This window comes from Daphnia pulicaria, chromosome 6 (assembly GCF_021234035.1).
Source record: "Daphnia pulicaria isolate SC F1-1A chromosome 6, SC_F0-13Bv2, whole genome shotgun sequence".
NCBI classification, from domain to species: Eukaryota; Metazoa; Arthropoda; class Branchiopoda; order Diplostraca; family Daphniidae; genus Daphnia; species Daphnia pulicaria.
Window position 1 is genome coordinate 7686712 of NC_060918.1, and position 14937 is coordinate 7701648.

At 38.3% G+C, this 14937-nt stretch overlaps 37 pseudogenes; all 37 read left to right on the top strand.

Moving 5' to 3' along the window:
* Positions 1-184: 184 nt before the first annotated feature.
* Positions 185-303, top strand: LOC124345683 (annotated as a pseudogene).
* Positions 304-587: 284 nt separating this feature from the next.
* Positions 588-706, top strand: LOC124346694 (annotated as a pseudogene).
* A 284-nt stretch (positions 707-990) lies between these two features.
* LOC124344855 lies at positions 991-1109 on the top strand (annotated as a pseudogene).
* Positions 1110-1393: 284 nt separating this feature from the next.
* Positions 1394-1512, top strand: LOC124344705 (annotated as a pseudogene).
* Positions 1513-1796: 284 nt separating this feature from the next.
* Positions 1797-1915, top strand: LOC124346695 (annotated as a pseudogene).
* A 284-nt stretch (positions 1916-2199) lies between these two features.
* On the top strand, positions 2200-2318 carry LOC124345936 (annotated as a pseudogene).
* Positions 2319-2602: 284 nt separating this feature from the next.
* Positions 2603-2721, top strand: LOC124346696 (annotated as a pseudogene).
* A 284-nt stretch (positions 2722-3005) lies between these two features.
* Positions 3006-3124, top strand: LOC124346697 (annotated as a pseudogene).
* A 284-nt stretch (positions 3125-3408) lies between these two features.
* LOC124345937 lies at positions 3409-3527 on the top strand (annotated as a pseudogene).
* Positions 3528-3811: 284 nt separating this feature from the next.
* On the top strand, positions 3812-3930 carry LOC124344724 (annotated as a pseudogene).
* Positions 3931-4214: 284 nt separating this feature from the next.
* Positions 4215-4333, top strand: LOC124346698 (annotated as a pseudogene).
* A 284-nt stretch (positions 4334-4617) lies between these two features.
* LOC124346699 lies at positions 4618-4736 on the top strand (annotated as a pseudogene).
* A 284-nt stretch (positions 4737-5020) lies between these two features.
* LOC124345938 lies at positions 5021-5139 on the top strand (annotated as a pseudogene).
* A 284-nt stretch (positions 5140-5423) lies between these two features.
* On the top strand, positions 5424-5542 carry LOC124345939 (annotated as a pseudogene).
* Positions 5543-5826: 284 nt separating this feature from the next.
* Positions 5827-5945, top strand: LOC124344725 (annotated as a pseudogene).
* A 284-nt stretch (positions 5946-6229) lies between these two features.
* Positions 6230-6348, top strand: LOC124344726 (annotated as a pseudogene).
* A 284-nt stretch (positions 6349-6632) lies between these two features.
* LOC124346700 lies at positions 6633-6751 on the top strand (annotated as a pseudogene).
* A 284-nt stretch (positions 6752-7035) lies between these two features.
* On the top strand, positions 7036-7154 carry LOC124346701 (annotated as a pseudogene).
* Positions 7155-7438: 284 nt separating this feature from the next.
* LOC124345940 lies at positions 7439-7557 on the top strand (annotated as a pseudogene).
* Positions 7558-7841: 284 nt separating this feature from the next.
* On the top strand, positions 7842-7960 carry LOC124344727 (annotated as a pseudogene).
* Positions 7961-8244: 284 nt separating this feature from the next.
* On the top strand, positions 8245-8363 carry LOC124346702 (annotated as a pseudogene).
* A 284-nt stretch (positions 8364-8647) lies between these two features.
* Positions 8648-8766, top strand: LOC124344857 (annotated as a pseudogene).
* Positions 8767-9049: 283 nt separating this feature from the next.
* On the top strand, positions 9050-9168 carry LOC124345942 (annotated as a pseudogene).
* Positions 9169-9452: 284 nt separating this feature from the next.
* Positions 9453-9571, top strand: LOC124344728 (annotated as a pseudogene).
* Positions 9572-9855: 284 nt separating this feature from the next.
* LOC124346704 lies at positions 9856-9974 on the top strand (annotated as a pseudogene).
* Positions 9975-10258: 284 nt separating this feature from the next.
* On the top strand, positions 10259-10377 carry LOC124344858 (annotated as a pseudogene).
* Positions 10378-10661: 284 nt separating this feature from the next.
* LOC124344706 lies at positions 10662-10780 on the top strand (annotated as a pseudogene).
* A 284-nt stretch (positions 10781-11064) lies between these two features.
* On the top strand, positions 11065-11183 carry LOC124346705 (annotated as a pseudogene).
* A 284-nt stretch (positions 11184-11467) lies between these two features.
* LOC124344859 lies at positions 11468-11586 on the top strand (annotated as a pseudogene).
* Positions 11587-11870: 284 nt separating this feature from the next.
* LOC124344707 lies at positions 11871-11989 on the top strand (annotated as a pseudogene).
* A 284-nt stretch (positions 11990-12273) lies between these two features.
* LOC124346706 lies at positions 12274-12392 on the top strand (annotated as a pseudogene).
* Positions 12393-12676: 284 nt separating this feature from the next.
* Positions 12677-12795, top strand: LOC124346707 (annotated as a pseudogene).
* A 284-nt stretch (positions 12796-13079) lies between these two features.
* LOC124346708 lies at positions 13080-13198 on the top strand (annotated as a pseudogene).
* A 284-nt stretch (positions 13199-13482) lies between these two features.
* On the top strand, positions 13483-13601 carry LOC124345943 (annotated as a pseudogene).
* A 284-nt stretch (positions 13602-13885) lies between these two features.
* On the top strand, positions 13886-14004 carry LOC124346709 (annotated as a pseudogene).
* A 283-nt stretch (positions 14005-14287) lies between these two features.
* LOC124346710 lies at positions 14288-14406 on the top strand (annotated as a pseudogene).
* A 284-nt stretch (positions 14407-14690) lies between these two features.
* Positions 14691-14809, top strand: LOC124346711 (annotated as a pseudogene).
* Positions 14810-14937: the final 128 nt, after the last annotated feature.

Consider the following 14937-nt stretch of genomic DNA (forward strand, 5'->3'; position numbering starts at 1 on the left):
ATAGGTTCAATTCATCTATAGGAATGATTCTGGATGAATTCCATTGAGAGTTTTTCAAAGTTGATCGCGTTTTTTTATTCGCGATGGTTACCAGTCCGAATTCAATGAACAAACATTTCAATCACTTTGAAGTGATTTTCTATTCATCCATTGGGACAGGGAGGGTAAATTTTAATTTTTTAATGTCAAAGGCCATATCACGTAGAACGCACCTGGTCTCGTCAGCTCCCAGAAGTTAAGTTACGTCGAGTTCCGTTAGTACTTGGAAGGGTGACCGCTTGGGAATACGGGATGTCGTTGGCGATGAATAGTTTGTTTACAATAACAAATTTTTTTAAATTTTTTTTCAATCACGATGGTTACCAGTCCAAATTCGTAGATCAAAAATTTCAATGACATAGGGATGGGTTCAATTCATCTATAGGAATGATTGTGGATGAATTCCATTGAGAGTTTTTCAAAGTTGATCGCGTTTTTTTATTCGCGATGGTTACCAGTCCGAATTCAATGAACAAACATTTCAATCACTTTGAAGTGATTTTCTATTCATCCATTGGGACAGGGAGGGTAAATTTTAATTTTTTAATGTCAACGGCCATATCACGTAGAACGCACCTGGTCTCGTCAGCTCCCAGAAGTTAAGTTACGTCGAGTCCCGTTAGTACTTGGAAGGGTGACCGCTTGGGAATACGGGATGTCGTTGGCGATGAATAGTTTGTTTACAATAACAAATTTTTTTAAATTTTTTTTCAATCACGATGGTTACCAGTCCAAATTCGTAGATCAAAAATTTCAATGACATAGGGATGGGTTCAATTCATCTATAGGAATGATTGTGGATGAATTCCATTGAGAGTTTTTCAAAGTTGATCGCGTTTTTTTATTCGCGATGGTTACCAGTCCGAATTCAATGAACAAACATTTCAATCACTTTGAAGTGATTTTCTATTCATCCATTGGGACTGGGAGGGTAAATTTTCAATTTTGAATGTCAACGGCCATATCAAGTAGAACGCACCTGGTCTCGTCAGCTCCCAGAAGTTAAGTTACGTCGAGTCCCGTTAGTACTTGGAAGGGTGACCGCTTGGGAATACGGGATGTCGTTGGCGATGAATAGTTTGTTTTCAATAACAAATTTCTTGAAATTTTTTTTCAATCACGATGGTTACCAGTCCAAATTCGTAGATCAAAAATTTCAATGACACAGGGATAGGTTCAATTCATCTATAGGAATGATTCTGGATGAATTCCATTGAGAGTTTTTCAAAGTTGATCGCGTTTTTTTATTCGCGATGGTTACCAGTCCGAATTCAATGAACAAACATTTCAATCACTTTGAAGTGATTTTCTATTCATCCATTGGGACAGGGAGGGTAAATTTTAATTTTTTAATGTCAACGGCCATATCACGTAGAACGCACCTGGTCTCGTCAGCTCCCAGAAGTTAAGTTACGTCGAGTTCCGTTAGTACTTGGAAGGGTGACCGCTTGGGAATACGGGATGTCGTTGGCGATGAATAGTTTGTTTACAATAACAAATTTTTTTAAATTTTTTTTCAATCACGATGGTTACCAGTCCAAATTCGTAGATCAAAAATTTCAATGACATAGGGATGGGTTCAATTCATCTATAGGAATGATTGTGGATGAATTCCATTGAGAGTTTTTCAAAGTTGATCGCGTTTTTTTATTCGCGATGGTTACCAGTCCGAATTCAATGAACAAACATTTCAATCACTTTGAAGTGATTTTCTATTCATCCATTGGGACAGGGAGGGTAAATTTTCATTTTTGAATGTCAACGGCCATATCACGTAGAACGCACCTGGTCTCGTCAGCTCCCAGAAGTTAAGTTACGTCGAGTCCCGTTAGTACTTGGAAGGGTGACCGCTTGGGAATACGGGATGTCGTTGGCGATGAATAGTTTGTTTTCAATAACAAATTTCTTGAAATTTTTTTTCAATCACGATGGTTACCAGTCCAAATTCGTAGATCAAAAATTTCAATGACACAGGGATAGGTTCAATTCATCTATAGGAATGATTGTGGATGAATTCCATTGAGAGTTTTTCAAAGTTGATCGCGTTTTTTTATTCGCGATGGTTACCAGTCCGAATTCAATGAACAAACATTTCAATCACTTTGAAGTGATTTTCTATTCATCCATTGGGACTGGGAGGGTAAATTTTCATTTTTGAATGTCAACGGCCATATCACGTAGAACGCACCTGGTCTCGTCAGCTCCCAGAAGTTAAGTTACGTCGAGTCCCGTTAGAACTTGGAAGGGTGACCGCTTGGGAATACGATGTGTCGTTGGCGATGAATAGTTTGTTTTCAATAACAAATTTCTTGAAATTTTTTTTCAATCACGATGGTTACCAGTCCAAATTCGTAGATCAAAAATTTCAATGACACAGGGATAGGTTCAATTCATCTATAGGAATGATTGTGGATGAATTCCATTGAGAGTTTTTCAAAGTTGATCGCGTTTTTTTATTCGCGATGGTTACCAGTCCGAATTCAATGAACAAACATTTCAATCACTTTGAAGTGATTTTCTATTCATCCATTGGGACAGGGAGGGTAAATTTTAATTTTTTAATGTCAACGGCCATATCACGTAGAACGCACCTGGTCTCGTCAGCTCCCAGAAGTTAAGTTACGTCGAGTCCCGTTAGTACTTGGAAGGGTGACCGCTTGGGAATACGGGATGTCGTTGGCGATGAATAGTTTGTTTTCAATAACAAATTTCTTGAAATTTTTTTTCAATCACGATGGTTACCAGTCCAAATTCGTAGATCAAAAATTTCAATGACACAGGGATAGGTTCAATTCATCTATAGGAATGATTGTGGATGAATTCCATTGAGAGTTTTTCAAAGTTGATCGCGTTTTTTTATTCGCGATGGTTACCAGTCCGAATTCAATGAACAAACATTTCAATCACTTTGAAGTGATTTTCTATTCATCCATTGGGACTGGGAGGGTAAATTTTCATTTTTGAATGTCAACGGCCATATCACGTAGAACGCACCTGGTCTCGTCAGCTCCCAGAAGTTAAGTTACGTCGAGTCCCGTTAGTACTTGGAAGGGTGACCGCTTGGGAATACGGGATGTCGTTGGCGATGAATAGTTTGTTTTCAATAACAAATTTCTTGAAATTTTTTTTCAATCACGATGGTTACCAGTCCAAATTCGTAGATCAAAAATTTCAATGACACAGGGATAGGTTCAATTCATCTATAGGAATGATTGTGGATGAATTCCATTGAGAGTTTTTCAAAGTTGATCGCGTTTTTTTATTCGCGATGGTTACCAGTCCGAATTCAATGAACAAACATTTCAATCACTTTGAAGTGATTTTCTATTCATCCATTGGGACTGGGAGGGTAAATTTTCATTTTTGAATGTCAACGGCCATATCACGTAGAACGCACCTGGTCTCGTCAGCTCCCAGAAGTTAAGTTACGTCGAGTCCCGTTAGAACTTGGAAGGGTGACCGCTTGGGAATACGATGTGTCGTTGGCGATGAATAGTTTGTTTTCAATAACAAATTTCTTGAAATTTTTTTTCAATCACGATGGTTACCAGTCCAAATTCGTAGATCAAAAATTTCAATGACACAGGGATAGGTTCAATTCATCTATAGGAATGATTCTGGATGAATTCCATTGAGAGTTTTTCAAAGTTGATCGCGTTTTTTTATTCGCGATGGTTACCAGTCCGAATTCAATGAACAAACATTTCAATCACTTTGAAGTGATTTTCTATTCATCCATTGGGACTGGGAGGGTAAATTTTCATTTTTGAATGTCAACGGCCATATCACGTAGAACGCACCTGGTCTCGTCAGCTCCCAGAAGTTAAGTTACGTCGAGTCCCGTTAGTACTTGGAAGGGTGACCGCTTGGGAATACGGGATATCGTTGGCGATGAATAGTTTGTTTTCAATAACAAATTTCTTGAAATTTTTTTTCAATCACGATGGTTACCAGTCCAAATTCGTAGATCAAAAATTTCAATGACACAGGGATAGGTTCAATTCATCTATAGGAATGATTGTGGATGAATTCCATTGAGAGTTTTTCAAAGTTGATCGCGTTTTTTTATTCGCGATGGTTACCAGTCCGAATTCAATGAACAAACATTTCAATCACTTTGAAGTGATTTTCTATTCATCCATTGGGACAGGGAGGGTAAATTTTAATTTTTTAATGTCAACGGCCATATCACGTAGAACGCACCTGGTCTCGTCAGCTCCCAGAAGTTAAGTTACGTCGAGTCCCGTTAGTACTTGGAAGGGTGACCGCTTGGGAATACGGGATGTCGTTGGCGATGAATAGTTTGTTTTCAATAACAAATTTCTTGAAATTTTTTTTCAATCACGATGGTTACCAGTCCAAATTCGTAGATCAAAAATTTCAATGACACAGGGATAGGTTCAATTCATCTATAGGAATGATTGTGGATGAATTCCATTGAGAGTTTTTCAAAGTTGATCGCGTTTTTTTATTCGCGATGGTTACCAGTCCGAATTCAATGAACAAACATTTCAATCACTTTGAAGTGATTTTCTATTCATCCATTGGGACTGGGAGGGTAAATTTTCATTTTTGAATGTCAACGGCCATATCACGTAGAACGCACCTGGTCTCGTCAGCTCCCAGAAGTTAAGTTACGTCGAGTCCCGTTAGTACTTGGAAGGGTGACCGCTTGGGAATACGGGATGTCGTTGGCGATGAATAGTTTGTTTTCAATAACAAATTTCTTGAAATTTTTTTTCAATCACGATGGTTACCAGTCCAAATTCGTAGATCAAAAATTTCAATGACACAGGGATAGGTTCAATTCATCTATAGGAATGATTGTGGATGAATTCCATTGAGAGTTTTTCAAAGTTGATCGCGTTTTTTTATTCGCGATGGTTACCAGTCCGAATTCAATGAACAAACATTTCAATCACTTTGAAGTGATTTTCTATTCATCCATTGGGACTGGGAGGGTAAATTTTCATTTTTGAATGTCAACGGCCATATCACGTAGAACGCACCTGGTCTCGTCAGCTCCCAGAAGTTAAGTTACGTCGAGTCCCGTTAGAACTTGGAAGGGTGACCGCTTGGGAATACGATGTGTCGTTGGCGATGAATAGTTTGTTTTCAATAACAAATTTCTTGAAATTTTTTTTCAATCACGATGGTTACCAGTCCAAATTCGTAGATCAAAAATTTCAATGACACAGGGATAGGTTCAATTCATCTATAGGAATGATTCTGGATGAATTCCATTGAGAGTTTTTCAAAGTTGATCGCGTTTTTTTATTCGCGATGGTTACCAGTCCGAATTCAATGAACAAACATTTCAATCACTTTGAAGTGATTTTCTATTCATCCATTGGGACTGGGAGGGTAAATTTTCATTTTTGAATGTCAACGGCCATATCACGTAGAACGCACCTGGTCTCGTCAGCTCCCAGAAGTTAAGTTACGTCGAGTCCCGTTAGAACTTGGAAGGGTGACCGCTTGGGAATACGATGTGTCGTTGGCGATGAATAGTTTGTTTTCAATAACAAATTTCTTGAAATTTTTTTTCAATCACGATGGTTACCAGTCCAAATTCGTAGATCAAAAATTTCAATGACACAGGGATAGGTTCAATTCATCTATAGGAATGATTCTGGATGAATTCCATTGAGAGTTTTTCAAAGTTGATCGCGTTTTTTTATTCGCGATGGTTACCAGTCCGAATTCAATGAACAAACATTTCAATCACTTTGAAGTGATTTTCTATTCATCCATTGGGACTGGGAGGGTAAATTTTCATTTTTGAATGTCAACGGCCATATCACGTAGAACGCACCTGGTCTCGTCAGCTCCCAGAAGTTAAGTTACGTCGAGTCCCGTTAGTACTTGGAAGGGTGACCGCTTGGGAATACGGGATATCGTTGGCGATGAATAGTTTGTTTTCAATAACAAATTTCTTGAAATTTTTTTTCAATCACGATGGTTACCAGTCCAAATTCGTAGATCAAAAATTTCAATGACACAGGGATAGGTTCAATTCATCTATAGGAATGATTCTGGATGAATTCCATTGAGAGTTTTTCAAAGTTGATCGCGTTTTTTTATTCGCGATGGTTACCAGTCCGAATTCAATGAACAAACATTTCAATCACTTTGAAGTGATTTTCTATTCATCCATTGGGACTGGGAGGGTAAATTTTCATTTTTGAATGTCAACGGCCATATCACGTAGAACGCACCTGGTCTCGTCAGCTCCCAGAAGTTAAGTTACGTCGAGTCCCGTTAGTACTTGGAAGGGTGACCGCTTGGGAATACGGGATATCGTTGGCGATGAATAGTTTGTTTTCAATAACAAATTTCTTGAAATTTTTTTTCAATCACGATGGTTACCAGTCCAAATTCGTAGATCAAAAATTTCAATGACACAGGGATAGGTTCAATTCATCTATAGGAATGATTGTGGATGAATTCCATTGAGAGTTTTTCAAAGTTGATCGCGTTTTTTTATTCGCGATGGTTACCAGTCCGAATTCAATGAACAAACATTTCAATCACTTTGAAGTGATTTTCTATTCATCCATTGGGACAGGGAGGGTAAATTTTAATTTTTTAATGTCAACGGCCATATCACGTAGAACGCACCTGGTCTCGTCAGCTCCCAGAAGTTAAGTTACGTCGAGTCCCGTTAGTACTTGGAAGGGTGACCGCTTGGGAATACGGGATGTCGTTGGCGATGAATAGTTTGTTTTCAATAACAAATTTCTTGAAATTTTTTTTCAATCACGATGGTTACCAGTCCAAATTCGTAGATCAAAAATTTCAATGACACAGGGATAGGTTCAATTCATCTATAGGAATGATTGTGGATGAATTCCATTGAGAGTTTTTCAAAGTTGATCGCGTTTTTTTATTCGCGATGGTTACCAGTCCGAATTCAATGAACAAACATTTCAATCACTTTGAAGTGATTTTCTATTCATCCATTGGGACTGGGAGGGTAAATTTTCATTTTTGAATGTCAACGGCCATATCACGTAGAACGCACCTGGTCTCGTCAGCTCCCAGAAGTTAAGTTACGTCGAGTCCCGTTAGTACTTGGAAGGGTGACCGCTTGGGAATACGGGATGTCGTTGGCGATGAATAGTTTGTTTTCAATAACAAATTTCTTGAAATTTTTTTTCAATCACGATGGTTACCAGTCCAAATTCGTAGATCAAAAATTTCAATGACACAGGGATAGGTTCAATTCATCTATAGGAATGATTGTGGATGAATTCCATTGAGAGTTTTTCAAAGTTGATCGCGTTTTTTTATTCGCGATGGTTACCAGTCCGAATTCAATGAACAAACATTTCAATCACTTTGAAGTGATTTTCTATTCATCCATTGGGACTGGGAGGGTAAATTTTCATTTTTGAATGTCAACGGCCATATCACGTAGAACGCACCTGGTCTCGTCAGCTCCCAGAAGTTAAGTTACGTCGAGTCCCGTTAGAACTTGGAAGGGTGACCGCTTGGGAATACGATGTGTCGTTGGCGATGAATAGTTTGTTTTCAATAACAAATTTCTTGAAATTTTTTTTCAATCACGATGGTTACCAGTCCAAATTCGTAGATCAAAAATTTCAATGACACAGGGATAGGTTCAATTCATCTATAGGAATGATTCTGGATGAATTCCATTGAGAGTTTTTCAAAGTTGATCGCGTTTTTTTATTCGCGATGGTTACCAGTCCGAATTCAATGAACAAACATTTCAATCACTTTGAAGTGATTTTCTATTCATCCATTGGGACTGGGAGGGTAAATTTTCATTTTTGAATGTCAACGGCCATATCACGTAGAACGCACCTGGTCTCGTCAGCTCCCAGAAGTTAAGTTACGTCGAGTCCCGTTAGTACTTGGAAGGGTGACCGCTTGGGAATACGGGATATCGTTGGCGATGAATAGTTTGTTTTCAATAACAAATTTCTTGAAATTTTTTTTCAATCACGATGGTTACCAGTCCAAATTCGTAGATCAAAAATTTCAATGACATAGGGATGGGTTCAATTCATCTAATGGAATGATTGTGGATGAATTCCATTGAGAGTTTTTCAAAGTTGATCGCGTTTTTTTATTCGCGATGGTTACCAGTCCGAATTCAATGAACAAACATTTCAATCACTTTGAAGTGATTTTCTATTCATCCATTGGGACTGGGAGGGTAAATTTTCATTTTTGAATGTCAACGGCCATATCACGTAGAACGCACCTGGTCTCGTCAGCTCCCAGAAGTTAAGTTACGTCGAGTCCCGTTAGTACTTGGAAGGGTGACCGCTTGGGAATACGGGATGTCGTTGGCGATGAATAGTTTGTTTACAATAACAAATTTTTTTAAATTTTTTTTCAATCACGATGGTTACCAGTCCAAATTCGTAGATCAAAAATTTCAATGACATAGGGATGGGTTCAATTCATCTATAGGAATGATTGTGGATGAATTCCATTGAGAGTTTTTCAAAGTTGATCGCGTTTTTTTATTCGCGATGGTTACCAGTCCGAATTCAATGAACAAACATTTCAATCACTTTGAAGTGATTTTCTATTCATCCATTGGGACTGGGAGGGTAAATTTTCAATTTTGAATGTCAACGGCCATATCAAGTAGAACGCACCTGGTCTCGTCAGCTCCCAGAAGTTAAGTTACGTCGAGTCCCGTTAGTACTTGGAAGGGTGACCGCTTGGGAATACGGGATGTCGTTGGCGATGAATAGTTTGTTTACAATAACAAATTTATTGAAATTTTTTTCAATCACGATGGTTACCAGTCCAAATTCGTAGATCAAAAATTTCAATGACATAGGGATGGGTTCAATTCATCTCTAGGAATGATTGTGGATGAATTCCATTGAGAGTTTTTCAAAGTTGATCGCGTTTTTTTATTCGCGATGGTTACCAGTCCGAATTCAATGAACAAACATTTCAATCACTTTGAAGTGATTTTCTATTCATCCATTGGGACTGGGAGGGTAAATTTTCATTTTTGAATGTCAACGGCCATATCACGTAGAACGCACCTGGTCTCGTCAGCTCCCAGAAGTTAAGTTACGTCGAGTCCCGTTAGAACTTGGAAGGGTGACCGCTTGGGAATACGATGTGTCGTTGGCGATGAATAGTTTGTTTTCAATAACAAATTTCTTGAAATTTTTTTTCAATCACGATGGTTACCAGTCCAAATTCGTAGATCAAAAATTTCAATGACACAGGGATAGGTTCAATTCATCTATAGGAATGATTCTGGATGAATTCCATTGAGAGTTTTTCAAAGTTGATCGCGTTTTTTTATTCGCGATGGTTACCAGTCCGAATTCAATGAACAAACATTTCAATCACTTTGAAGTGATTTTCTATTCATCCATTGGGACTGGGAGGGTAAATTTTCATTTTTGAATGTCAACGGCCATATCACGTAGAACGCACCTGGTCTCGTCAGCTCCCAGAAGTTAAGTTACGTCGAGTCCCGTTAGTACTTGGAAGGGTGACCGCTTGGGAATACGGGATATCGTTGGCGATGAATAGTTTGTTTTCAATAACAAATTTCTTGAAATTTTTTTTCAATCACGATGGTTACCAGTCCAAATTCGTAGATCAAAAATTTCAATGACATAGGGATGGGTTCAATTCATCTAATGGAATGATTGTGGATGAATTCCATTGAGAGTTTTTCAAAGTTGATCGCGTTTTTTTATTCGCGATGGTTACCAGTCCGAATTCAATGAACAAACATTTCAATCACTTTGAAGTGATTTTCTATTCATCCATTGGGACTGGGAGGGTAAATTTTCATTTTTGAATGTCAACGGCCATATCACGTAGAACGCACCTGGTCTCGTCAGCTCCCAGAAGTTAAGTTACGTCGAGTCCCGTTAGTACTTGGAAGGGTGACCGCTTGGGAATACGGGATGTCGTTGGCGATGAATAGTTTGTTTACAATAACAAATTTTTTTAAATTTTTTTTCAATCACGATGGTTACCAGTCCAAATTCGTAGATCAAAAATTTCAATGACATAGGGATGGGTTCAATTCATCTATAGGAATGATTGTGGATGAATTCCATTGAGAGTTTTTCAAAGTTGATCGCGTTTTTTTATTCGCGATGGTTACCAGTCCGAATTCAATGAACAAACATTTCAATCACTTTGAAGTGATTTTCTATTCATCCATTGGGACTGGGAGGGTAAATTTTCAATTTTGAATGTCAACGGCCATATCAAGTAGAACGCACCTGGTCTCGTCAGCTCCCAGAAGTTAAGTTACGTCGAGTCCCGTTAGTACTTGGAAGGGTGACCGCTTGGGAATACGGGATGTCGTTGGCGATGAATAGTTTGTTTTCAATAACAAATTTCTTGAAATTTTTTTTCAATCACGATGGTTACCAGTCCAAATTCGTAGATCAAAAATTTCAATGACACAGGGATAGGTTCAATTCATCTATAGGAATGATTCTGGATGAATTCCATTGAGAGTTTTTCAAAGTTGATCGCGTTTTTTTATTCGCGATGGTTACCAGTCCGAATTCAATGAACAAACATTTCAATCACTTTGAAGTGATTTTCTATTCATCCATTGGGACAGGGAGGGTAAATTTTAATTTTTTAATGTCAACGGCCATATCACGTAGAACGCACCTGGTCTCGTCAGCTCCCAGAAGTTAAGTTACGTCGAGTTCCGTTAGTACTTGGAAGGGTGACCGCTTGGGAATACGGGATGTCGTTGGCGATGAATAGTTTGTTTACAATAACAAATTTTTTTAAATTTTTTTTCAATCACGATGGTTACCAGTCCAAATTCGTAGATCAAAAATTTCAATGACATAGGGATGGGTTCAATTCATCTATAGGAATGATTGTGGATGAATTCCATTGAGAGTTTTTCAAAGTTGATCGCGTTTTTTTATTCGCGATGGTTACCAGTCCGAATTCAATGAACAAACATTTCAATCACTTTGAAGTGATTTTCTATTCATCCATTGGGACTGGGAGGGTAAATTTTCATTTTTGAATGTCAACGGCCATATCACGTAGAACGCACCTGGTCTCGTCAGCTCCCAGAAGTTAAGTTACGTCGAGTCCCGTTAGTACTTGGAAGGGTGACCGCTTGGGAATACGGGATGTCGTTGGCGATGAATAGTTTGTTTACAATAACAAATTTTTTTAAATTTTTTTTCAATCACGATGGTTACCAGTCCAAATTCGTAGATCAAAAATTTCAATGACATAGGGATGGGTTCAATTCATCTATAGGAATGATTGTGGATGAATTCCATTGAGAGTTTTTCAAAGTTGATCGCGTTTTTTTATTCGCGATGGTTACCAGTCCGAATTCAATGAACAAACATTTCAATCACTTTGAAGTGATTTTCTATTCATCCATTGGGACTGGGAGGGTAAATTTTCAATTTTGAATGTCAACGGCCATATCAAGTAGAACGCACCTGGTCTCGTCAGCTCCCAGAAGTTAAGTTACGTCGAGTCCCGTTAGTACTTGGAAGGGTGACCGCTTGGGAATACGGGATGTCGTTGGCGATGAATAGTTTGTTTTCAATAACAAATTTCTTGAAATTTTTTTTCAATCACGATGGTTACCAGTCCAAATTCGTAGATCAAAAATTTCAATGACACAGGGATAGGTTCAATTCATCTATAGGAATGATTCTGGATGAATTCCATTGAGAGTTTTTCAAAGTTGATCGCGTTTTTTTATTCGCGATGGTTACCAGTCCGAATTCAATGAACAAACATTTCAATCACTTTGAAGTGATTTTCTATTCATCCATTGGGACAGGGAGGGTAAATTTTAATTTTTTAATGTCAACGGCCATATCACGTAGAACGCACCTGGTCTCGTCAGCTCCCAGAAGTTAAGTTACGTCGAGTTCCGTTAGTACTTGGAAGGGTGACCGCTTGGGAATACGGGATGTCGTTGGCGATGAATAGTTTGTTTACAATAACAAATTTTTTTAAATTTTTTTTCAATCACGATGGTTACCAGTCCAAATTCGTAGATCAAAAATTTCAATGACATAGGGATGGGTTCAATTCATCTATAGGAATGATTGTGGATGAATTCCATTGAGAGTTTTTCAAAGTTGATCGCGTTTTTTTATTCGCGATGGTTACCAGTCCGAATTCAATGAACAAACATTTCAATCACTTTGAAGTGATTTTCTATTCATCCATTGGGACTGGGAGGGTAAATTTTCATTTTTGAATGTCAACGGCCATATCACGTAGAACGCACCTGGTCTCGTCAGCTCCCAGAAGTTAAGTTACGTCGAGTCCCGTTAGTACTTGGAAGGGTGACCGCTTGGGAATACGGGATGTCGTTGGCGATGAATAGTTTGTTTTCAATAACAAATTTCTTGAAATTTTTTTTCAATCACGATGGTTACCAGTCCAAATTCGTAGATCAAAAATTTCAATGACACAGGGATAGGTTCAATTCATCTATAGGAATGATTGTGGATGAATTCCATTGAGAGTTTTTCAAAGTTGATCGCGTTTTTTTATTCGCGATGGTTACCAGTCCGAATTCAATGAACAAACATTTCAATCACTTTGAAGTGATTTTCTATTCATCCATTGGGACAGGGAGGGTAAATTTTAATTTTTTAATGTCAACGGCCATATCACGTAGAACGCACCTGGTCTCGTCAGCTCCCAGAAGTTAAGTTACGTCGAGTCCCGTTAGTACTTGGAAGGGTGACCGCTTGGGAATACGGGATGTCGTTGGCGATGAATAGTTTGTTTTCAATAACAAATTTCTTGAAATTTTTTTTCAATCACGATGGTTACCAGTCCAAATTCGTAGATCAAAAATTTCAATGACACAGGGATAGGTTCAATTCATCTATAGGAATGATTGTGGATGAATTCCATTGAGAGTTTTTCAAAGTTGATCGCGTTTTTTTATTCGCGATGGTTACCAGTCCGAATTCAATGAACAAACATTTCAATCACTTTGAAGTGATTTTCTATTCATCCATTGGGACTGGGAGGGTAAATTTTCATTTTTGAATGTCAACGGCCATATCACGTAGAACGCACCTGGTCTCGTCAGCTCCCAGAAGTTAAGTTACGTCGAGTCCCGTTAGTACTTGGAAGGGTGACCGCTTGGGAATACGGGATGTCGTTGGCGATGAATAGTTTGTTTTCAATAACAAATTTCTTGAAATTTTTTTTCAATCACGATGGTTACCAGTCCAAATTCGTAGATCAAAAATTTCAATGACACAGGGATAGGTTCAATTCATCTATAGGAATGATTGTGGATGAATTCCATTGAGAGTTTTTCAAAGTTGATCGCGTTTTTTTATTCGCGATGGTTACCAGTCCGAATTCAATGAACAAACATTTCAATCACTTTGAAGTGATTTTCTATTCATCCATTGGGACTGGGAGGGTAAATTTTCATTTTTGAATGTCAACGGCCATATCACGTAGAACGCACCTGGTCTCGTCAGCTCCCAGAAGTTAAGTTACGTCGAGTCCCGTTAGAACTTGGAAGGGTGACCGCTTGGGAATACGATGTGTCGTTGGCGATGAATAGTTTGTTTTCAATAACAAATTTCTTGAAATTTTTTTTCAATCACGATGGTTACCAGTCCAAATTCGTAGATCAAAAATTTCAATGACACAGGGATAGGTTCAATTCATCTATAGGAATGATTCTGGATGAATTCCATTGAGAGTTTTTCAAAGTTGATCGCGTTTTTTTATTCGCGATGGTTACCAGTCCGAATTCAATGAACAAACATTTCAATCACTTTGAAGTGATTTTCTATTCATCCATTGGGATTCGGAGGGTAAATTTTAATTTTTTAATGTCAACGGCCATATCACGTAGAACGCACCTGGTCTCGTCAGCTCCCAGAAGTTAAGTTACGTCGAGTCCCGTTAGTACTTGGAAGGGTGACCGCTTGGGAATACGGGATGTCGTTGGCGATGAATAGTTTGTTTACAATAACAAATTTATTGAAAGTTTTTTCAATCACGATGGTTACCAGTCCAAATTCTTAGATCAAAAATTTCAATGACATAGGGATGGGTTCAATTCATCTATAGGAATGATTGTGGATGAATTCCATTGAGAGTTTTTCAAAGTTGATCGCGTTTTTTTATTCGCGATGGTTACCAGTCCGAATTCAATGAACAAACATTTCAATCACTTTGAAGTGATTTTCTATTCATCCATTGGGACTGGGAGGGTAAATTTTCATTTTTGAATGTCAACGGCCATATCACGTAGAACGCACCTGGTCTCGTCAGCTCCCAGAAGTTAAGTTACGTCGAGTCCCGTTAGTACTTGGAAGGGTGACCGCTTGGGAATACGGGATGTCGTTGGCGATGAATAGTTTGTTTTCAATAACAAATTTCTTGAAATTTTTTTTCAATCACGATGGTTACCAGTCCAAATTCGTAGATCAAAAATTTCAATGACACAGGGATGGGTTCAATTCATCTATAGGAATGATTCTGGATGAATTCCGTTGAGAGTTTTTCAAAGTTGATCGCGTTTTTTTATTCGCGATGTTTACCAGTCCGAATTCAATGAATAAACATTTCTATCACTTTGAAGTGATTTTCTATTCATCCATTGGGACTGGGAGGGTAAATTTTCATTTTTGAATGTCAACGGCCATATCACGTAGAACGCACCTGGTCTCGTCAGCTCCCAGAAGTTAAGTTACGTCGAGTCCCGTTAGTACTTGGAAGGGTGACCGCTTGGGAATACGGGATGTCGTTGGCGATGAATAGTTTGTTTTCAATAACAAATTTCTTGAAATTTTTTTTCAATCACGATGGTTACCAGTCCAAATTCGTAGATCAAAAATTTCAATGACACAGGGATGGGTTCAATTCATCTATAGGAATGAT